At 44.6% G+C, this 23026-nt stretch overlaps 1 long non-coding RNA gene and 1 pseudogene across 1 annotated transcript in view; one reads left to right on the top strand and one right to left on the bottom strand.

Annotated features, from left to right (window-relative positions):
- Nucleotides 1–22709, top strand: part of LOC132225489 (uncharacterized) — a 141214-nt gene extending 118505 nt beyond the window's left edge. Inside the window, exon 2 of the long non-coding RNA XR_009450955.1 lies at nt 22481–22709. This is a non-coding gene — a long non-coding RNA (uncharacterized LOC132225489). The remainder of the gene's footprint in view (nt 1–22480) is intronic.
- Nucleotides 15738–16037, bottom strand: LOC132225557 (large ribosomal subunit protein eL37-like; annotated as a pseudogene).
- Nucleotides 22710–23026: the final 317 nt, after the last annotated feature.

The raw sequence follows: 23026 nt of genomic DNA, 5'->3' as shown, positions 1-23026 counted from the left end.
GTAGGTCTTGAGACAGGATCCCAAGGTATGATAGAGCAGTGGTTAGGCTCCCTCTGGCAGTTTCAACCCCTACTGTGATGCCCAGAGTTATTAGGATAGGGATTATCTGGACTCCTCTTTTGTGTCAGATATTGTGGGTTACAGGGACAAGTGAAGACTGATTATCGGGGGCTACGTCTACAATGGGTGAGAGATAGACGAAGGTTCAGGTTTCTGTCCAGTTGATCAGGAAGCAGATGTATGTGTTTCCCTCACAGAGGAAGAAAAATTTCTGATCATGGAGATAAGCTGAAAGGTGTAGAGAGAAGAGATGGATGAAAGGGTATGAGGTTACTTTTCCTGGTTGCATGCTCCAAGCTGAAAGATTAGTCACCATGGCACTACCAATAAGGGGTGACAATGAGTGGTTGAGATTTTATTGCACGGGAAGTGGGAGGAAACACTAAAATGGTCTGTTACCCAAAGGAAAAAATAAAAAAAGAAAGGAAAGGAGCAGTTGAAGCCATGGATGGTTGGATAAGAAGTAAAATAGATTTCTGTAGGAAGCCAGTAACCATTGGCTTCCATTGGGACCAATGGCCGTTTAGGTTTAATGTGGTGGTGCAAGCTGATGATAGGAGATGGCCCATTAATATATTGCCCTGTGACCTTGTAAAGCAAGCATGTCAAAAATGCTGCTGGTGGGCTGCATGCCTTGTTTACTTAGTGCATGGGGGGTTTGCCCTGATCCACATAAGGGCTTAGGTAGGAGAGTTCTTTACTTAAACAAGGTAAGAAAGTCAGAGCCAGCAATTTCTGGGAATTAAAACTTGTCTAGCAATCAATGTTTCAGTATTTTATACTATTTTAAAATATTTAATGTTTATCATTTAACCCAGCAATGCTCCAAAGTCTTCAAGTTAACAAAGACTTTGGAAAATCATGTATAGGCATCTGAGGCTGTAGAAAAGGCTGAGGTAGGAGGATGAGGGAGCAGGCCCCACAGCTTATTCCAAGGCCTCTAGCTGATTAGATTTAAAACTTCCACATTTTTCCTTGAAGATAACATACTAAGGTTTTGGTGATAATGAGTTCAGCTTCTGACAGTAGCCAGACTGTTAAGTAAGTGTCCATAGTTTTCAGTAAAGAAAGTTTTTCTTTGGGAAAAGGGGGTTAGAGGTGGGAGATATGAAGGTTCTGAGGTTAGAGAAGTTTTCAGAGCTGGCCTTGGGATCTAAAAGCTCACTGAGGGGATCCCTTCACAATGTCAAGTCATGTGAGAAGATTGAAGTTAGGAACTCAGAGGCCAGAGTACCCAGCAAGCCTGAGAAAGGAGAGAATTTTTTGTTTAGAGGAGGGACAATCATGGAGAAGATAAGTAAGATGCAGTGTAGAGGTGAGGTAGCTAATGGCTAATCGTGAGACTAATCAGTCAACTCCCATAATAGAGACTGAGGAGGGGATATGGATCACATCAAATTCAGAGAGGGCAGAATAAGTGGCCCCAGTGTCAGTTAAAAAGAAAATCATCTTACCTGCCACTTCAATCATTGCCTGAAGCTCTGTCCTGGTAATGTAAGTCTGTAGGGCCTAGTCAGGGCCTGGGCAGCTTCAGTCTTCGGTGGCCAGTCCCAGGAGGTCTAAAAGCTCCAAATGGGATTCAGAGGGCAGCCTTGCTGAGGTCCAAACTGGAGGGGCCAGACTACAGTCTGATTTCCAGTGGCCTTCCCTTCCACACCTTGGGCAGGGCCCAGTTGGGGGTCTCGGGTTTGGGGATGACTTGGTCCAGTATTCCCCCTTGTTGCATTTGAAGCATGGGCCCAGAGGAAGCTTAGCCTCTGACTTACCCTTGGTTGGTGGACCAGCTCTTCGTTTGGGATTCATGAGAGCAGTGGCTAAAAGTTTCCTCTGGGCCTCAGCCTTGGCTTGATCTCCCCTTGTTTTTGGATTTGGGTTTCCTTGTCTCTATTATTAAAGTTCTTAAAGGCCAGTTTAACAAGGTCTTTTTGAGGGGTTTGTGGACCTGTGTCTATTTTTCAAAGTTTATGGTGTATGTTGAGGGCTGATTGGGATATAAAATGGGTGTTCAGAAGAAGGGCTCCCTCTGGGGAAGTGAAGTCTAAGGTGATAAATTTTATAAGGCCTCCATGAGGCAGAAGAAAAAGAGAGCTAGGTTTTCATCAGAGCCTTGAGTGATTTCATTAAATTTGTCGTAATTGACCATAATACCCTCAGATCCTGCTACCTCCCTTAGGGGTCGAATGGGCATGGGAATAGAAGAGGCTATTGGGAGGTTGGTCTGAGAGCAAGTGTTAGGTGGGAAAAGGCTGTTTTGGAGCTTGCATTTTGGGTATTTAGGCTCTCAGGGGCTGGAGGAGAAAGTCGTTGCTGATTAGGAGAGTCTGGGTTTGGGGGATCTACTGCAGGTTAAGGGATGTGTAAGGGGGTAGAGGTTGATGTCTTGCTGGGTCAAAAGTAGATTCAGAATTAGAAGTGTTAGGGGCTGTGGGGAGCCAATATAGGGTTAAGCCCCGGACTGACCTTTTGGCAAAGTCACAAACAAGTCTTCTTCCAAGTCTTAAACAACCCAATTCGAGAGGTGGCCACTGATTTACACACGCTGTTATTTAAAAAATAAAAATGGGGGAATTTGCCAGAAGCTGGTCCACCCTAGCTGCTTGACACAGTCGCTGCGGGGAAGAAACATCTGCACAGCTTATGTTTCAAGGGACCTAGCGTATATGGCATATGTTCGCTCCACTTCTTAGCGCTATGTGTTTTAAACAGGCCCACCTTCCCAAGAAAGGTTGTTTCCCCAGGTGAGGATTTTTTTCCCTGGAGTTAGAAACAGGACTGAGAAAGGGAATAAATCCATAAAACCCCTTAACTAAGTGACAGGCGGGTAGTTAATCATTTTAACTACGAACAATCACACTTAAACTACATAATCTTTACTTAGGATAATCTCCTTCAGTTACTTCCTTGCAGCTTAATAGAACAATAGAGTAACCTTGGAATGGAGATAAGAAACGCCCTAACATTTGGAATAGAATGGATAGGATTAAAATCAACTGGTATAAATACAGATGTAACAGGACAATAAGGATGGAACCTGGCTCTGATGATCAACTGAACGCTGCCTCTGTGTCATTCATTCTTCGCCGACTCTGTCCACACCTTTGGGAACCCCTGGACCTGCTGGGGATGGACCCCAACAAGGGGCATGATATTTTGTGGGAAGGAGAAAGATCTGATGGGTAGTGCAGGACTGAAAGACAGGATTGGGACTGAAGTGTCAAAAAGGCCTGGATATAGAGAATCTCTGACCATTTTCCATCTAAATTGCTCAGTGTGTTAAAATTAAAAGTGCCTTTTACAGGCCACTGAGACATTATTTAGTTAATATTGTGGCCAAACAGTGTTACAAAATAAAATGAGTTGGTTGGACATGATCTCCTTCATGAGTGTGCAGAGGTAGTGTAGCGTGGCCAACTAGAGAGGAAGGGTGAGTGACAGACAACAAATCCAAAGGTGACTGTTTGGGGCAGGTGTCCCCACTCCTAAACAAATCTCCATGATAAATGGGAGGTGACCTTCTGGACTGGGTGTCCTCAATCTAGAATGACCTAAAGCCAAATGGCTGAGAAGTCCTCTGGCTTAGCATTAGGACTTTTGAGATCAGAGACTTTTAAGAAGTCAGTGAGAGACAGTGGACAGTAGAGTTCAGATGAGGGAAATTGTGGAACAGCACTCATTTGGAGAAGATTGGTTGGTGTGGGAGGGAGGGTCAGCAATGGAGATGGAGAGATTCCTGATCCAGTATCCTCCTTGGCTGGTTTGGGAGGGTCCATAAGGGAGGGATGCTTAATCGAGGACCAACATCATGTCACCCTAGTAGGATTTGGAGTAAGCCCAGGTTGAGCTTCCACTGCCTACTGCTCTTCAAGTAGCAAAATTGGGGTGATCAAAGCCAGGGCAATTGCTCCCCATCCCCATGGAACCCTCCCAGGTTTTGGCATCAAATGTTAGGGTCGCCAAAGGAGGAATGCACAAGGCCAATATGGGGAAAGAATTATGAATTTATTAGGTCATCTGGAAACCCAGATGGGCTGAGAGGAAAAATGGCTCCAGCTGTCAGACTGAGAATCAGAGGTTTTTAAAGGACTCTAGGCAGGCTTTTTCTCGGTGGAAAATTCTCTGTGCAGGCCTGGATTCTGGGAAACTCCAGAGGGGAGAGGTAATGGTCTTAGCAAGTGGAATGTGGTCTAAGCAAGTGGAATGTCCATTGTGAAGAGGCCTTAATGTCAATTTCCAAGAGGGGGGCGTATCGATTTAATTATGATCTTTAAATCTTTTCTTTCCCAAATATAAGGAACACTAAAAAGCAGACATTCTCCATTATAGGAAATAATAAATTAGTAACATTCATTTCATAGTTTTCCCAAGAGTCAAAAATTCAAAGACTAGGATAACCCAGAGTAATTTTTGTCCATTGGGAATTACATTATAGAAAGACTCTCTCCAAGAGTGTTAAAGGGACTTTACATTATGAGGTACCTAACCAGAAATTAAAATGTGCCCCTGTCTCTGACACTGGCCTTTATTTCAAGGATGAGAAGCCACCAACTATGGAAGAGGTAGACAGCCATCCCAAGATGTCAGAAAGGCCTGTATGTTCACATAGTAATGCTGCTCAAACCTTGTTCTTATGTCACCTAATTGTTATTGATTGAAGTATGTTAAATAATTTTTTATTATTATTATCCTTCTATAATTTCCTAGTGGAAAAAATATCTGCTTCCCTAGACTACCCTCCTTATTAAATTTGAAAAGCATTCAACTTGGGTACCTGCAAATCTTTTCCACTTACTAAACAATGATATTCTGATTATCAGCTATGATAATGAAGCTAAAGTTTTGTTGGCCACACACTGGTCTTTTACTATCAGTATAAGCTTTGGTACATTTTTTCTGGCTATCTATACATATAAAAGGCTTATATGCTATGTGTCCAACCGTTTGACTGGTAGTTATGATGTGCACTGACCACCAGGGCACAGATGCTCTGGCACAGGCATGGAAACATGGAACAGACTAATGTATCTCAGAGGAAAGGGGGGGAGTAGGAGGGAAGCAAGAGATTAACCAAAGATATTATATGCATATTAGAGGTCCAGTGCAAAGATTTGTGCACCAGTGTGTGCACCAGTAGGGTCTCTTGGCCTGGCCTGAGGGGATTTAGCTAAAGCTGGCAATCAGACATTCCCCAAGGGGTCTCAAAATGTGAGATGGCATAGGCCAGGCTGAGCAACCCCACTGGTGCACGAATTAATGCACCAGGCCTCTAGTATCTAATCTAATAAAAGAGAAACATGCAAATCAACTGTACCTCCGCTATACCCACAAGCCATGCCCACAAGCCACACCCACAAGACAATCAGGATGGGATATGCAAGTTAACCCAACTAAGATGGCGGTGGTCAGGAGGAGGCCTTGGGTTGCCCCTAGCAATGAAGGAAGCCAAGCTACGCCCATGCCCTGCTGGTCATGAGCTCCACTCAAGGCTACAAAGTTTCGATTATAGAAGATAAATAAATCCCAGATACCTGCTTCCCATAGCAATGGCCAGCCTGAAAATGCCCTCAGCCCCTCACCCAGGCTGGTCAGGCACCCCAGCAGGAGCCCCTCACCCTGAAGGGGCTGTGGTCAGCCTGCAAATAGCCATTCGCCCCTCACCCAGGCTTGCCAGGCACCCAAGCGGGATCCCCACCCTGATCCGGGACACCCTTCAGGGCAACCCAGCCAGCCCCTACCCATGCACCAGGCCTCTATCCTATATAATAAAAGGGTAATATGCAAATTGACCCTAACAGCAGAACCACTGGGAATGAATGGTCACTGTGACACCCACTGACCACCAGGTGGCAGACGCTCAATGCAGGAGCTGTCCCCTAGTGGTCAGTGCACTCCCACATGGGGGAGCTCTGCTCAGCCACAAGCCAGGCTGATGGCTGCCAGTACAGCAGTGGCGGTGGGAGCCTCTCTTGCCTCCTCAGCAGTGCTAAAGATGTCCAACTGCAGCTTAGGCCTGCTTCCTGCTGGCAAGTGGACATCCCCGGAGGACTCCCGGGCTGCCAGAAGGATGTCTGACTGCCAGCTTAGGCCCAAACCCCACAGGGAGCAGGCCTAAGCCAGCAGGTGGTCATCCTCCTAGGGGTCCCAGACTGTGAGAGGGCATAAGCCAGGCTGAGGGACCCCCCTGAATGCACAAATTTTTTTGCACCAGGCCTATAGTCCTATATAATAAAACCCTAATATGCAAATCTACCGAATGACAGAACAACTGGTCACACACACTGACTGCTTTGACACACACACTGACCACAGGGGCCAGACACTCAACTCAGGAGCTGCCCCCTGGTGGTCAGTGTGCTCCCATAGGAAGCACCACTCAGCCAGAAGCTGGCACCACTAAGGACCCTTTGGGGGATGTCCGCCTGTGGCTTAGGCGGGAAGTAGGCCTAAGCCGGCAGGCAGTGAATATCTCCCAAGGGTCCTGGACTTTGAGAAGGTGCTGGCTGGGCTGAGAGGACCCCCCTTGCCTCCCCCTTGTGCATGAATATTGTTCAGCGGGCCTCTAGTCTATAATAAAGGACCTATCTTGGGCAAATCTCCAAGATCTCCCTGATAATTCTCCTGGTAGAATTATATATGGATCTAATCTAGATGAGTATTTTAGATGAGTATTGTTTAACTATAGCAATGAAAAACTGAGGGCTTCTGGATAATAAAATAGTAGTCTTAATTCATCTGGCCAAACATATCATAAGGTACAAGTAACAGTGGATGAAGGAGGAAAATATATTAGTGTTATGCCCAAATTTCAAGATTCCCAATAGACCACACCAGGGAGCCAGCCATGTCCGATGTAAAAGCAAAGAGTCTTTATTCGAGCTAGCTAGAGCTCCCAGTCCACCACACTCACTGACACAATGGCAAGCCAAGTGGCAGAGAGGTCGAACTCTGTGTGGAGAGAGGTTTTATAGGGGGGTTGGAGTAAGGGGAGGAGAAAGGACTGTGGGCCTTGCCGATTGGCCAGGCGCAAGTGGGTGTCTTGTTACACAGGATGTGGTCATATCTATGGCGACTTCCCTTGATTGTCATTGGTTAGTTTAAAGAAGTCCTGGGTGTGGTTAGCAGATGCTTGGGCTTCTGGGAAGAAGCCTTGCCGAGCACATGGCCAAGGTAAAATGGAGGGCGTAGCCCTTACCCTGGGGCAAGATGGAGGGCGTAGTCCTCGCCTTTTCAATTAGCTTAATAAGAAACCCCAATAATACATGTTAGGGTTGCCGAAGGAGGAATGCAAAAGGCCAAAAAGGGTAAAGCATTATAAATGTATTAGGTAATCTGGATATCAGATGGGCTGAGCCCCAAAATTGCGCTAGTCCACAAAGACGGGGAGTCAGAGGTTTTTAAAGAATTCTAGGTGTTTTTTTCTGGGTGAAGAATTCTCTGTGCAGATGTGGATTCTGGGAAACTCTGGAGGGGAGAGAAAATGGTCTTAGCAAGTGGAATGTGGTCTAAACAAGTGGAATATCCTTTGTGAAGTGGCCTTCCTAAAGGTCAGTTCCCAGGGGAGTGGCTAACAATTCAATTAGTTGGTCAGACCTAACAAAATGTAACTTTTTTTTTTTTTTTTTTTTGGTTGGCTAGGAAGCTTGTTCCCCTCAGACTGTTCCTTGTCTAGTAGTAGATATTTTATGTTCCTAATCAGTGTTACTTTTTATCCAGTCCCAGAGATTTCCCTGCTTTGCTTTCTCCAGGCTCTCTAATCTATCAATAATCTATTAATACTGTTGTTGTTTTTCCTGGTAAGTAAATGTTATACAGAGAAACAAAACTTAAGCAACAAGAAGACTTGGATCCTAGTGGCTCCAAAATTAAAAATGATCTAAAATACTTTTTAACATGACATATAGGATCTGACTGCCTCCCATTTACCTGCCTTTTATTTTGAATAATAATAATTTGACCTTGAATACCATCTAAAGTTATGTCCTTGCCCCATCCCGTGGTTCACCCTATTCAGCAAGATAAATGCTGACACAGACTTTCTAGGTATAAGCCTTTCTAGCACTGTGGGACCCTGTTATCCAACCAAAATGTAGGTCATTAATGCAACCTTTGGACTGATTTATCACCAAAAGGGGTGTGTGTGTGATGGGTGCTGTGGATGAAACGGGTCACATGCTAACATGACTAACTCAGGGAAAGCCTGGTGGCAGCCTTGCAAACTCAGAGCCCTAACCACAAAGGATGTTCTGAAATTAAAAACCTTTAATTAAAAAGCAATTTATGCAGGTAGTCCTGTCCTAGGCCAGTATCTTCCTTGACAAAGATAAACTTTGATCTTTACTGAGCCTATTGACTTTTTGTATCTAAGATAACATACCTGTGGAATATCAAGGTAACTTGTTACTTCCCTTTTTCTGGACCCCCTCAGGGCACAAGTGTGCCTTGGTATCAGGATCCAGACCACAAATTTCTTCATTGTTATTTTTATCATGTTATTGTTAACTGTTAACTATCCTGCACCTGTTACAGAATTTACCAGGCAATCAGAAAATATACAAGGAGTACTTGGAGATTCAGGAAAAACACTTTATTTAAAGCAGCATTGCTGGCTCAGGGAATTCGAAGCTCCAAAGCCTGAACAACTTATATAATGAGATTACTCCTTATATATATTTCTAAATTCTTGGTTTCCTTACTTCCAGGCTTTTGCAGCTCTACCCAAGTTAGTTAGAATGGGGAAGTAAGATTTTAGATGAAGGCCTGGCCTGGGTAGTGCTAATGACTTCCCTCGGGCTAAGCTGTTAAATTCTTGGTTTGTGGCCCTTGTAAACTGGGAGTATTTAAGGAAACAGATTATTGCCTAAGGAAGGGGAAGTGACTTAATTATAGGCTAACAAGAATGTGCACTAGAACACCAGTCACTGGCACAGACTCAGATTGCTAGCCACCCCCCACCCAAGGTTGCCCCCTATATACTTCCTCACACCCACCTAAGTAAAAGAAGCATGTGTCTATCATTTTACTTTTTATCTAGTTCCAGAAGTTTCCCCACTTTGCTTTCTCCAGCCTCTCTAATCCATCACCAATTGATCATCACTTATGTCTAGTCCTTTGATTGTTATATATAAAACAAGGTAAAACCTGCCATTCTTTGGACATTTTTCCAATACATTGAGATTATGCTTCCCAGCAATTGTGGAGAGTTTGGCTCAAATAAACTCACAAAAATTCTTTATAGGTTTGAATGTTTGTTGACATTGTGCCCCTGGAATACCTTAAAACATTTTTTTGTTTGTTTTATTTTTTCTTCACAAAAGATAAATGTTAAACTGACTCTGCTTATTTTGGTATGTTGAATTATGTAAAAAGATTTGACCAATAAAAATTATTAATTATGTTATGTTTCTATGCATGCATTCTCATTTGTGAGTGAATGTTCCAAAGATAATAATGTGGACGAAAGGGGCCACATGCTGACCTGACAAGCTCAGTGGAGACCTGCATGGCAGTCTTGCCAACTCAGAGATCTAAAGTAACCACAAAGGATGGTCTGAAATTAAACTTTAAAAGCAGTTATTGTGGGCAGTTATCCTAGGCCATTATCTTCACTAACAAGGTCAACCTTTACCTTAACTGAGCCTATCTGTCTTTTTGCATCTATGATATCATACCCTTGAAATGTCTGGGTAACTTGTAACTTCTTTTTATCTGAAGCCCCTGGGGCACATGTAACTTCCCTTTTTCTGGAGGCCCCTGGGGCACAACCAAATGTCTTGGGTGCCAGGACTGATACCACAATTCCTTTATTATCATGTTAATTGATCCTGCACCCACCTAAGTATGTGCCCATTACCTTTTATCCAATCCCAGGGGTTTCCCTGCTTTGCTTTATCCCTCCTCCTTAATCTGTCACCAATGAATTTCATGTAACCCACCTACGTCCCTCCTTTGACTGCAAATGTATAAATACAGATGTAACCCGCCATTCTCCGGAGCATTATCTCAATTCCTTGAGGTTCTGCTTCCCTGCATATGTTGATACTTTGGCTCAAATAAACTCACAGAAAATCTTTACAGGTTTCAATGTGGTTTTTTTTTGTTTGTTTTTTAGGTTAATCATAATCTCCAGGAGTCTAAAATGTCCTGATATGATATTTTTATTTGGTACCTTAAAATATTATGTTACAGAGAAAAAGTTCTTTTTCAATTGCATTATAGTCCAATTTATAATCATGTCATTTTAAGTTTTGTTGGAGAGAAAGGGCTGTTCTTGTCAGTCTTGCAGGAATTAATCCAAATGAGTGACTCTAGATAATAGTGTTCTAGTATTTATATTTTTAAATTAAATGAAGCAAATTTATTAAAGAAGCAGACATACAAATCTACTAAACTGAGTGGGAGCACAGATGGGCTTCACACCTAATTTGAGCAGCATTATATGGTTGGACTCTAAGGGGCTACATACCCTTTTGTCTATAGACTTTAATTTTTTTTCTGCTTGATATCCTGGTACAGGTTAACTCTGAAGGTCTCTCCCTTGTCCTTTCTTAGAGTTTCCCATAATTTATGAGAAGTACTTGTCAATCAAACCCTGAGACTAAGGCCTTAAAACAGTGAGATGAAATAAGACTCCTCTTTTCTTTTTCCCTCCTCTCTCCTCTCTGCTGTCTTTAGCAGTTCCAGTGTAATTTATGGCACCTGTTCTCTGGTTGCATTAAGATTCCTCTTTCTCTTTCCCTTCCTTTCACCCCCTTCTCTTGCATTATTTAATTAGTGAGAAGTTTTAACCCTTTGTTCTCAAGATATGGTCTTGTTATAAATAGTCTGCAAAAGTTTTTGACTTAAATTTTCTTGTCTCAGTTTCTGTATTCCTCCTGCCCTGGAAGTTTCCTATCTTCTTACTATCTTTTCACCATGTGCTCTCTCTTATGCAGAGTTACTTTATCTACTACAGCTGAGAATGTCTTATGTACCCATTTTCAACTTTCTGTCTCTGAATCTCTCATACATGCAGGGTTCCTATGCATATATGTAATCAAGTTTGGTTATTTTATCTTATTAACCTATTTCATGTTTATTTGATTATTGGAACAGCCAGAAGAACTTGAGGATAAAGAAAAGATACCCACACGTAAAGACATCTGCACAAGGCTTGAATACTCAAAACTTTGTTAAAAAGCAAAAAAGGCATTGCTAAGAAACACTGGAAAAAGAAAAAAACATTTAATAAGCTTGTAATATTAAATACTTTATTACTAGTCTAAAATAAGAGAGGCATTTTTTGTTTGTTTGTTTTGTTTTTGTCTAACCCTGGCCAGAGGCTTAGTTGGTTGAACCTTCTCCCATGTACCAGTGTCATTCCCAGCCAGGGTCATGGGCTCAATCCTTGGTAAGGGGCAATGCAGGATTGCGTACCTCATAAACATGTTCGAATTTCTCTCTTACCAATTTTCCTTTCTCTCCTTTCTCATTCCTCTCTAAAAATCAATAAACTATAAAAATATTAAAAATATACAATAACATAAGATTTAATTAAAAAGTGATGTAAGAAGCAAGAAATTAGTTATAATTAAAAAGATAAGGGGGATTGGAAAAATTCATCATAAAACATGTAATACTTATAATTAAGGTATTTAAAATTAAGTATTTCTTTCATAGTCATAAAATTAACTACGAACCATTGTTAGGGTCACAGAAGAAGGCATGCATGAGGCCAAAGTGGTTAAGGATTAAAAATTAATTAGGTCATCTGGGTACCAGATGGGCTAATCTCCAAAATGCAGCCAGCCCCACAGGATGGGGAGTCAAAGATTTTAAAGGACTCTAGGCGGACTTTTTCTGGGTGGAGAATTCTCTGGGAGGATCCTAAGGGGAAAGATAATATCTTAGCAAGTGGAATGTGGTTTTAAAAAGTGGAATGTGATCTTAGCAAGTGAAATGTGGTCAAAGCAAAAGGGAATGTTTCTTGTGAAATGGCCTAAAGGTCAGTTTCCAGGAGTGGTGTGTTCAATTATCTGATCAGACCTAAAAATTATTATTGCAAAGACAAGGCACATAAAAATAAATTTTTATCTCTATACTCAAATGATTATTTTAGCTGAGTTCTAGTCAAATTTCAAGCAAGATGTAAACTGGATAATATAAAAATATTTTGTAGTTATCACATACTTGCTGCAGTTTCTCAAACAAGCACCACTTTCTAGCTAGTAAAATATTGAAACTATTATCATTCAAACAAGATAAAATCTGGGTGCACATCATGTTTATTGTTATTACATTACTATTTTGAAAGTAAAAATAATTAGTAATTGTCAGTGTAAGAAATGTTCAGACCTGTCAGAATTTTAATTACCTTATTTAAGCCAAACTGATGACAATTGCTAAGAAGCAAAACCTCCAAGAAAATGCTCCAGAGAATGGCAGTTCTGCACTCTACTTTATATATTACAATCAAAGGAGATGTAAGTGGGTTACATGAAATCCACTGGTGATAGATTAGGGAGGCAGGAGAAAGCAAGATGGGGTGGTAGGGGACATCTGGGATTGGGTAAAGTAAAATGATAGACACAACTTTACATAGGTACAGGATAGTTAACAGACAACAATCTATACTAATAACAGGTAATATACTAATTAGATCATCTTCCAACATCCTTCCAAAGTCACGGCGGCAGGGGCAGAGGCAGAAGTGGTTGGGGCAATCAGGCCAGCAGGGGAGAGCAATTAGGGGGATTAGGCAGGCAGGGGTCCTGGATTGGAGAGGTTGCAGGCTGGGCTAAGGGACCTCCCCCTCCTCTGTGCATGAATTTCATGCACCGGGCCTCTAGTTTATAATAATGAAAGAAAATATGCTAATTAGACCAGATGTCCTTCCAGAGGTCATTTTGGACATCCTTCCAGACACAGCCGGGGCCGGAGGGAAGCCAGCCCAGGCCCCTGGTGCCTGAAGGTGGCCTGAGGGAAGCCAGCCTGGGTTCTGGGTGCCTGCAGCTGGCCAGAGGAAGGCAGGCCTACCCTTGCACAAATTTCATGCATCAGGCTTCTGGTCCTATATAATAGGAGAAAAACATGTAAATTGACCATCCCTCTGCTACACTCACCAGCCAATCAGGATTAAATATGCAAATTAACCCAACAAAGATGGCGGGTTAATTTGCATCCACAGGTGCCAGGCGGAGAGCAGAGTGGGAGAGCCCGAGGCTTGAGGGTACATGGTTCCCTCAGTTGCTCCCATGCCCCCCAAACCACCAGGCAGAGAGCAGAGCAGGAGAGCCGGCAGATAGTGTAGTGGCTTGGGGAACTTGGCTCCCCAAGACACCAGATGGAGAGCAGAGAGGGAGAGCTGGCAGCTTGGAGGACTTGGCAGAGTGTGAGGCTGTGGGATGGAGACAGAGCAGGAAGGGAAAACCAAGATTGTGGGGAGCACCAGGAATTCTGGGAATAGTTCTGGTGGCAGCTCCAGGACCTGAAGTGGAAGCCCATAGTGTGGGGAGCACCAGGAATTTTGGGAATAGTAGTTCTAGTGGCAGCTCCAGGACCTGAAGTGGAAGCCCATAGTGTGGGGAGCACCAGGAATGCTGGGAATCATTATTCTGGTGGCAGACAGATCTCCTAGACACTAGAGCAGAGGTTCTCAACCTTCCTAATGCCATGACCCTTTAATACAGTTCCTCATGTTGTGGTGACCTCCAACCATAAAATTATTTTTGTTGCTACTTCATAACTGTAATTTTGCTACTGTTATGAATCATAATGTAAATATCTGATATGCAGGATGTATTTAGGTGACCCCTGTGAAAGGTTGGTGATCCACTGTTGAAAACCACTGCACTAGAGCAAAGTGAGCCTGGAGAAAGTTACTGTTGCAGTGGGGGATAGAGGGAAAGCAAAGGTGAGAGACATAAGTAAAATCAAAGTGTCTAGGAAAAATTAAAGGGAAGATATCCTAAAACTTCCAGGAAATCTCCACCAATGAAGCAAAGAAAAAAAAAAAAGCCTCTATTATTCTGTGAGCAACAAACCAAACTGGGTTGGGGTTTCAGACAATTCTCTCATATGATTGCAAAGACAGACAGAAACTCCCAGATTGGAGAGGGTGCAGGTCGGGCTGAGGGACCCACCCCCAATGCACAAATCTTTGTGCACCTGGCCCCTAGTCTATATGAATAAAAGCCTAATATGCAAATTATCTTCATGGGAGTTAGACAAGGAAACTGATCACTTGCTATGATATGCGCTGGCCATCAGGGGGCAGTGAAGAACAAAGGAAGGCCCTGGCCAGCAGCTGGCAACCTGCAGCCAGCAGCCAGGGAAGGGAGGCCCTGGCCAACAGCTGGAAGGCCCTGGCTGGCAGCTGGAAGGCCCTGATTACCCTGGATTACCAGCCAGGCCTAGGGACCCTACCCATGCATGAATTTTGTGTACCTGGCCTCTAGTTAACACAATAACAATGAGGGGAATTCTAGTGCATTGGTTGTGCTTTGAGGGGTCTCATGAAAAGAAATTACTTGGTTATTGCAAAGACATTCTTATGTATACTATCCTACATGCAAACACAACAACAGACACACTTAGTTAAGGTGAAGATTGACCTTTATTAGGAAAAAATATTGCCCTAGAACATGTCTACCTGCCATAAACTAAAAAGTTTTAATTTTGGAGCATCCTTAGGTCCTAAAAACTATAAGGCCACTATACAGGCCTTCTCTGAACTTGTCATGTTTAGTATGTGGCCCTTTTTGTCCACAAAAGCATAAGTAAAATTAGCCAAAATTAGTAAAAGTATTTATGAAATTAATTTTAACTGAAGGATATGTCTTATATATAAATTACTAAAGAACATAACAATCCTCACCATAAAACTGAGAAATATTTATAAAAGTTAACAGAGCACTGGGCTAATAAACAAAGTATTTCAAAAAATTATAAACTGAATTGAAACAGCCTCCAATTTTAATGCAATTAACTCAGAAAAATAATGTATACAGAGTATAATAAAATAATTCTAGGGACTATTTGTAACAGTATTTTCTTAAGTGGTGTTTGTTAAACTATGGCTATTTCCCTGGAGAAGGGAGAATATAGTTGACCTTGGACATAAACAGTGAGAAGATTTTGAAAAAGAGAAAAAGCAAATGTTGTCTTTATTTTTGTATAAAGAACAAGCTAAGACAGATAGTATCTTAGCTGACTAGAGGACTAAAATATATGAGCTCACAGTTGTGCATCACAAGTTAAAAGCATGAAGTGAACCCCTGTATGTTTAAAGATAGAAAGAATAATTTCATATAGTCATCTTTCTGTTTACATATTTGGTGCTGTCTAGGAAAGACATAATTGTTAGTGTAATCAGGTATATATATACTAGTAGCCCTGTGCATGAATCCATGCGCCAGTAGCTTGACAGTAGCTCCTGCCGCCTCCTGTAGCCTTCCACCCACTGCCCCACCCTCCTCTAGCTCCCTCTGCGCCCCTTCCCTCCCCCCTCATAACTTGCAGCCCTGTCCCCTCCTGTAGTTTTCTACTACTCACTTGTAGCTTGAAGCCCCACCCTCGTGCTGATCTGTGATCCAGTTGTTATTCGGTTGGTCATTATGCTTCTCGGCATAACAACCATTTGCATATTACATCTTTATTATATAGGATATTTTTTTTAACCATGACATTTATTGCACAAGTAATCATTGAAATCCTTAAGATGAACTGGATGTAGCCACAGCTGCCCTTTTGGGTTTAGGTATAGTTTCTTTATGGAATCCATGCCTGAATCTATGGTACACAATTTTTAAGTGCCTCATGTGACCAGTTTCAGTAGTGTTTCCTTGTTTAGTCTTGGCACTCCAGTTATACCTCCTCCTGTGCTTGGTGGATTAGCCATACTGGTTGCAGATGGACTTGTGAGGGTGGTAGACCTTTGAGCCACAGCAGAGGCCCAGCATGTGCATCTTGTGGAGCTTGCCCAATGATGTCTAGTCTTTGGTCATCTTTGTTTTTAGAGGCATTCTCTGATTTAGAAGATTAAAATGATAAATTTAAAAAAAAAACTATGCTATTGAGGGTTAGAGGAAAAACAAACAGGATTATTATTAAGTTTTAAAGTAAATATAGTAGATGTGTATTTTTAAAGTGTATTTTTTAGATAGTTTTTTTTTTTTTAATTCTTATTAATTAGGAAACCTTGGGAAAGAAATGCCAATGACAGGAATCATGTTGAAGGGGATCAGTTCTATATAATTTATTTAATTTAAATCTCAAAACAAGGAACCAACTCATTATTAATTTATACCTAACACATTAAATAATCTTTTATTTTAATTCTATGAGTTAAATGTTATACATGAGCAGAGAAAAGATGATAGACCAGGTATAAAAACTCACCAAAATAGAAAGTTCCAGATGCTGTGAGAGGGAACCAGCGATCTTTTATGTCAAAGAAAGGAGCTCGCCACCATCTTAGGTCCTGTCGTTTTGATATGACCTTCACATTCTTTCAGGGGCCCACCATCTTAGTTTCTGCGATCTTGGTAAGACCTTCAGGCTCTCAGGGGGGCTGCCATCTTAGGTTCTGCCTTACCTTCCCCTTCCTCTGAATTAGCCAATTGTGCAATAATGGGAATTGGAGCTCTGAACCCTGACCAATTAGGTCAGAGGTCAGAGTGAGGGGCAGGGCAGACTTGGCCAGGAAATAAAACCCTAATGGACTTCCCATTTGGTGTGCTTTTGCCCATAATTTCCAGTTGGCAGGAGCACCCTTCTGAGCAGAAGTAAATTTGCTTTGCCGATCCAGTTTTAGGTGTTTGTCTCATTCCTGCGACATTGTTGAGAGCATTTCTAACAATGCCTAGTAAGGAACAAAACTGGGAAAACAAGAAACTTGCCCCTGTGCTAGGGTGAGGAACTGTGGCATGGAAGGGTTACAGAATGTTACAGAATGTGCTGGGAGGGGGGACTGACGTATGGAGGATTGTGTCAGGGTTAGGAACCATGGAAGAAAAATTGCTAAATTGTCTTAGAAAAACAATGTGTTATGATATGCTCCAGCCAGGTGTGACTCTGTTTACCACCCCCCCTTTGTGCTTATGAACTTTCTATGAACTTCTAAGGTAACACTGTTGTGCTATAAAGGATCATACTGCACCCTTGATCTCTGCCACATGCTCCGAATCTCCCAGAGGGGGAGATAGGTGCTGTGGTCAGCTGGCCAGCTTAATAAAAGGCTCTTAAATTTAAATGCTGAGTCAGTGGTCTATCTCGTTGAGCCAACCCATAACATTTGGAGGCCCCAGCGAGATATCCAGCAGGGGTAAGAGGGACCCCTTGTTTAGGGCTGGAGGCTCTCCCCCGGCAGGGAGGAGAGGGACCCCCTATTCAAAGCAGGAGGCTCTCCCCCACTTGTCGCCGGGCACTCAGCGAGATACCCCACACCTATGGAGAATGACTACCAAGGAGGCCTCCAGTCCACCCAAACACTTTCAATTCGGAAACCGAGCCACCTGGACTCTCGAGAGAGGTAAGAGACCGGTCGTTAAACTGGAATTGGGACGTCCCACGGAAGGACCTATACGGAGGGCTGGACGCAGCGGTACTCCTGGTCCTGACCCGCGGCCACGACGGTGGCCGGGGTCCCTGGTTCGTGCGGCTGTAGGCTGCACTGGGTTTGTCTGTCTGGTATTTATTTGCCTTGGTGTTTATTGTCAAAAAGTTGTCTGCTTCTGTGTACACCCTGCTGTAATGTTTTTTGAAAATTTTCAGCACTTCAAGGAGCGAGCTGCAGGTTCCGGGCAACCTTGGGTTGCATTTGGCTGATTTATTTTGTCTTTGTTCTTTGTTGTCTTTGTCTTTGTCAAATGGGATAGGGTCAGTCATCTTTGTCGACCCCCTATCAGTCAGGCCCACACCGGGTGAGTGGAAGGGGAGCTTGATCACCTCCCGGGAAGCTATAGAGCTCCCTCGGGAATTGGGAAATTGTTAGAAATTGGGTGGATTGTTTAAACTCTGAGTGAATGTCTGGTGAAAGTGTGTGAGTGTAGAGGGAGGGGGCCTGCCCTCTCCTCTCCTTTGTGTGGCTCCACGACTTCGGTTACGGAGTCCGAGTGGGCCCCAACCTGCGGTTCCGCGATTCGTCATATGGCATAACGGTGACTCACCCCCATGTGGAAGTGACCAGGCCTGGGGTTTATACGGGTGCACCTTAGCTACGACGAATCTAAGCTCCCAAGGGACGCGGCCAGGCGGGCATCTGAGTGAGGATCTGTGAAAATAGGTCACCCCCTCCCTTGTCTGTCTCTCACCACCGATCATCATGGGGTCGGGAAAAAGTTTGTTTGTTTGGGACTAGCCAAATTACTACAGAGAAGGAGGACTAGATACAGCTCCAGCCTGGGCTAGTCTATTAAGAAAGTGTAAATCATTACTGGTCTGTGTAAAGTAAAAGCTACTTTGATTTATTCTGCATTCTGTTGGTACGCTTGGTTGAACGTTTGGGCTGGCCCCTTAACAGTCTGCAAATAGTCTCTCGGCAGCTGCGAGAATTATTTTTCTCAGAGTCTTTTGCTCACTGTTAAAAGGAATCAGCCTACTTAGTTAATAAAGATTTCTGTCTATCAGTTTCTCTTACCTGGGTTGTAATTTACTGTATTAAACTGAAGTTTTGGGGTAGATTTAAAAGTTATAATGTTAATGCTTTTGATTTACAACGATTCTGTGACTAGGAGTGGCCCACTTTCCAGGAGGGGTGGCCGAATGCAGGGTCTTTTGATCTGACCGCTGCCTACTGGGTCCATTATGTCATATACAGGATTGACATATTGTCCAAGAAACCCCGGTAGATGAGGGCATGCCTCCCAAGAGGAAAATTGGGACAGAGACAGACAATTCTTTTGGCCGGGCCCCAGAAGGGAAAGGCTCCCCGGTCCTTCAGGGAGAGCAGGAAGAACCCATTAGCCGGCTGCCCCCTATGGTCCCCAGGCGCCGGATCTGGGTGAGCCCTGGCCCCAGGCCCAGGCCACGCCACCAGCTCTTGACAGAGAGAGAGGGGAGAACCTGCAGGACCTTGCAACATCCGCCAGTCCTGCAGCTCCTATGTTGCCACTACGGCAGGCCGGCCCTCTAGATCTGGGGCTAGACAGGCAGCCCTCTGGGGAAGCAAGGCAGACCGAGGCGCTATTCCCAGCTCCAGACCAGATTGGGGAATGAATGATCAAAGAAGGGGGGCTGGATGCCTGAGCTACCTGCAGTGGCCCTAAAAAAAGAGAAGCAGCAACAGCAGCAGCGAGAAAGTATTTGGGCCTTTGGCTTGCAGGCTACAGCAGTTAAGCCATAAGCCAGTGATTGGTACTAGCCTTCCTACAGCCCCAGAAATAGAATAGCAAGCCTGAGATCTATGAAAACTGCAGATAGCGCTAGTAAAAGCTCCCTGCTTGCAAATGTACTGAAAGGGTTTAGTACCTGTTGCTGCTGGAAGAGGAGGGGCTGATATCCCCTTCCAGTGCACTCCCTTCACAGAGGCCTGGTCGCTGCTCTGCCATAAAGGGGACTGGTGGGAAGACAAGGAAAGCAGGGCCCTGTAACTAATAAACAGAGTTAAGAAAAGGGCACTCTCCCTGGACCTGGGAGCCATCAGGACTTTGAAATTCTCCAAGAGAGGAGAAGTCTGATTCAGAGACTGGCCGAAACCTCGTTGGGTTAGGAGGACCGGAGGCTGCATATTGAACTTATAGACTGCAGTTTGCTAGGCAGAGGTCCGAGCCCAGTTGTATAAGGGTTAAGCTACCTATGCACAGCAAAACAACTTTCTCCTGTGCCAGAATACATTTTAAGGAAATTGGACAAACTGTATTTGTGGCTAGAAAGAAGAACTGGCCTATGTGTAAACTGTCCTGGAAGAAGGCTATGTAGGGTGAACCCAAAAAGTAAAAGGTGTCTAGCTGCTGAGAGGGCAGTTGCCCAGGTGGGCAAAGAAGAATACCCATTAAATTTTGGTCTCTATTGAGAGACAGTTGACAGTTAGCAACCTGTATACTGTCTTACAGGCCTGTGCAACCATGCCCATGTCAGGGGTGGCACAAAACCTCAACTGTAGGAAAGTGGGAAAGGCCTGTCTAGAACAGAGGGGGTTAATAAAATGGTGAATACTAGCCCTCTGTTACAGGAATTACAGACCCTGTGAGGTCCTGTGACATGTAAGACCCTGTAAGGAAATAAAGCTCCTTTAGTACAGATTAAGGGCTGTGTTTCCCTCCAGGCAACCAAACTGGAACCCCTATAGTGACAGGGGAAAGGAGGCTCTCGATCAGTATCACCAGACTCTATTAGGGGGCATCCGAGCTGCTGCTTGGAGACCCACAAACCTCTCTAAGGTGACAGAGACAGTCCAGGGGCCTAACCCTGATACCCCGGAAAGTCGGAGGGCTGTCAATGTTGCATTTGTTTCCCAGTCGGCCCCAAATATTAGGAAAAAATGACAGAAGTTAAAAGGCTTTGAGGGGAAATCAATCTCTAAGTTGGTTGAGGTGGCCCAGAAGGTTTTTGACAATCGGGAGGACCCGATGGCAGATTTAAACACCCGGATAGCCAAGGTCCTCCTGGCCCTGAGCGAGGAGGGAGGCCCAAGGGGAGGAAGAGACAACAAGGGCAAAGAAAAGCCTCTTGGAAGAAAAGGAGTCCAACCCCGGCTTGGGAACAATCAATGTGCATTTTGCAGAAAGGAAGGACATTGGAAAAGGGAGTGCCCTGAACATGCGGGGGAACCGACTCCCTCCCATGCTGATGGAGGAGGTGGATTGGGGTTGTCGGGGCTCAGCTAGCCCCCAGGAGCCCAGAATGACCCTGACAGTGGGGGGCCAAAAGGTGGACTTCCTTGTGGAACTCATAGCACTCACTCAGGCCCTCTGATGGGGAAAGGGAAAAAAAAAGTAAATATTTTAGCTTCCTGAAAACAGCTGCCTTGAACCCGGCCACACTCCTCCCTGACGAGAAGGCAGAGGCCCCTTTGCATGACTGCGAGGAGACACTGACTACCCTCACTTCCCTCCGTGAGGACCTTGTGGACCAGCCCCTGCAGAATCCGGATGAGACCCTCTACACGGACGGGAGCAGCTTCATAGAGGAAGGTACCCGGTATGCGGTGGCGGCAGTAGTGACATGAGGAGGAGCCAGGGGAGATCTAAGAAGCCCTGGTGAGCGCCCCAGCACTCGTCCTGCCAGACCTACGCAGTGACTGCAAGGATATATCTCCTCACACTGCCCTTACAGGAGGCCAAGGAAGTGGCTAAAAGACCAGTAGGGCCCCTAGAAGTTCTCATAGCCCTGCCAGCAGGAAGGCTCCCAGAGAAGCCTACTCATCTGCCAGAGGAGCAGAGGCTAGCTGAGAAACTAAGGGCCCAGGAAGGAGAGGCTGGATGGCTAATTCTGCCAGATGGAAGGCCTATAGTGCCAGAAGCCCTGGGGCGGATCATCACTTCCCAGACCCACCAGAGGACCCACCTGGGGAGAACGAAGCTATCAGAACTACTGGGAAGAAAATTTTACAGCCCAGAACTATCTCAAGAGTTGGCTAGTAGGTGCCAAGTGTGTGCCCGGGTAAACCAAGGGCCCCCTGTTGTGGCTGCGCCGGGACAGCGATTCTGAGGTCAGAACCCCGGAGGACACTGGGAAGTGGACTTCACCGAGATACCAGGAGGACGAGGAGGGTATAAATACTTGCTGGTTTTCATTGATACCTTCTCTGGCTGGCCTGAGGCATACCCAACCAAGGCAGAGACAGCACAGGTAGTAGTTAGGAAACTCCTCACTGAAATTGTCCCCCGGTTTGGCCTGCCACTATATATGGGTCCGACGATGGCCCGGCATTTATCGCCAAAGTTACAATCCATAATTAAGGCCCTGAGAGTAACTTGGAAATTACATTGTGTTTATAGACCACAGGGTTCTGGACAGGTAGAGAGGATGAATTGGACCTTAAAGGAAACATTAACTAAGTTAAAATTACAGACTGGCGAAAACTGGGTAAGTCTCCTTCCTTTTGCCCTCCTCAGAGTTAGGTGTACTCTGTATATAAAAGAACTCACCCCTTTTGAAATTATGTTTGGCAGGCCGCCACCTCTTCTTCCCCACCTAAGGGAGGAAGAAATTGCCCGGCTGTCTACCCGAAATTTGCTTAAGTCTTTACAGGCTTTGCAGAGCAGCGCCACGTCAGCACAACGGGTGGTGAGAGCCATACCGGAGGAGGACGTGCTGAGATCCAGTCCAACACAGCCTGCCTTCTCTCTGGGTAATCTCGTCTGGGTGAAGCGCCATGACCCTAACAGCCTGGAACCTAGATGGGTGGTGCTAAGCGCTCCAACCGCCATCAAAGTCGCAGGAAAGAGGCACTGTAACTCCGTCCTCCTCATGCCTCTCGCTTGGTGAACTGACCAATGGGAAGGAGAACTCTATGTCAGCGGCCGAGACCCTGGCCAGTTCTTCACCATCAAATGCCAGACTCTTCCCTGGTGGCTCGACCCCTACATTGCCAAATGCCTCCTGAATTTCATATCGTAGAGGAGGGCACTGAATCAAAGATTTGATTCCGGCATAAGACCAGTAGGGAATGTGCTAGGGTGAGGAACTGTGGCATGGAAGGGTTACAGAATGTTACAGAATGTGCTGGGAGGGGGGACTGACGTATGGAGGATTGTGTCAGGGTTAGGAACCATGGAAGAAAAATTGCTAAATTGTCTTAGAAAAACAATGTGTTATGATATGCTCCAGCCAGGTGTGACTCTGTTTACCTGCCCCGCCCCCCCCCCCCCCCCCTTTGTGCTTATGAACTTTCTATGAACTTCTAAGGTAACACTGTTGTGCTATAAAGGATCATACTGCACCCTTGATCTCTGCCACATGCTCCGAATCTCCCAGAGGGGGAGATAGGCGCTGTGGTCAGCTGGCCAGCTTAATAAAAGGCTCTTAAATTTAAATGCTGAGTCAGTGGTCT

The sequence above is a fragment of the Myotis daubentonii genome, chromosome Y (assembly GCF_963259705.1).
Source record: "Myotis daubentonii chromosome Y, mMyoDau2.1, whole genome shotgun sequence".
In the NCBI taxonomy this organism is placed as follows: Eukaryota; Metazoa; Chordata; class Mammalia; order Chiroptera; family Vespertilionidae; genus Myotis; species Myotis daubentonii.
The sequence above is the reverse complement of the archived record's forward strand: the minus strand, read 5'-3'. Positions and strand labels throughout refer to the sequence as shown.